This window comes from Eutrema salsugineum, unplaced genomic scaffold (assembly GCF_000478725.1).
Source record: "Eutrema salsugineum unplaced genomic scaffold, Eutsalg1_0 scaffold_9, whole genome shotgun sequence".
Classification (NCBI taxonomy): Eukaryota; Viridiplantae; Streptophyta; class Magnoliopsida; order Brassicales; family Brassicaceae; genus Eutrema; species Eutrema salsugineum.
Window position 1 is genome coordinate 12507102 of NW_006256342.1, and position 832 is coordinate 12507933.

Here is an 832-nt window from a genome sequence, read left to right on the forward strand (position 1 = left end):
ATTTGGATCACTTTGATAGAGTTTGTGATCTCACAAAGATCAGTGGTGTCTCTGAAGACAGTTATAAGCTCAGGTTGTTCCCATTCAGTTTAGGAGACAAGGCACACCAATGGGAGAAGAACCTACCTAGCGGTTCAATACAGACTTGGGAACAATGCAAGTTAGCATTCTTATCTAAGTTCTTCTCCACTGCTAGAACCGCCAGGCTAAGGACCAAGATTTCAAGCTTCACTCAGCATTCTAATGAGACCTATGGAGAAGCTTGGGACAGGTTTAGGAGCTATACAACTCAGTGCCCACATCATGGCTTTTCAGAAGCCTCTCTCCTTAGCACTCTGTATAGAGGAGCAGTTCCCAAGATCAGAACTCAGCTGGACACAGCATCAAATGGGAATTTCTTGGCAAAAGAAATCACTGCAGCTATGGAACTTGTTGAGAACCTAGCCATGAGCCAAGACACTTATGGGGAAGACTATGACCGGTGCTATAGAGAAGAAGGTTCTAGTAAACAACAAGAGCTGGAAACGACCCTAGAGGAGTTGAAAGTTAAGTTTGCAAAGCTGGTAAAGGTCACTCAGCAACCTCTACACTATGTAGCTGAAGAGAGGAGTTGTTTTACTAATGTCAATGAACCTGGTCTTGCTCAAGAGGAGTTACACTTCATTGGGAACCAGAATAAGTTTCAAGGGTACCCTCCTCAAGGCTTTGCTCAAAAGAATCAGAACCAAGACAACTTCCAAGATCAACAATCTTATCAGCGACAAGCAGTTCAGGCACAAGGGAACAGCTTCACAAACCAAGTCAGCTTTCAGCAACAAAGGCCTCCACCTCT

General features: G+C 44.2%; 1 non-coding gene across 1 annotated transcript; it reads right to left on the reverse strand.

The window, feature by feature from the left end:
• Positions 1 to 203: 203 nt before the first annotated feature.
• Positions 204 to 310, reverse strand: LOC112087366. Its single transcript, XR_002900055.1, has one exon. It is a non-coding gene; the product is annotated as a small nucleolar RNA R71 (small nucleolar RNA).
• Positions 311 to 832: the final 522 nt, after the last annotated feature.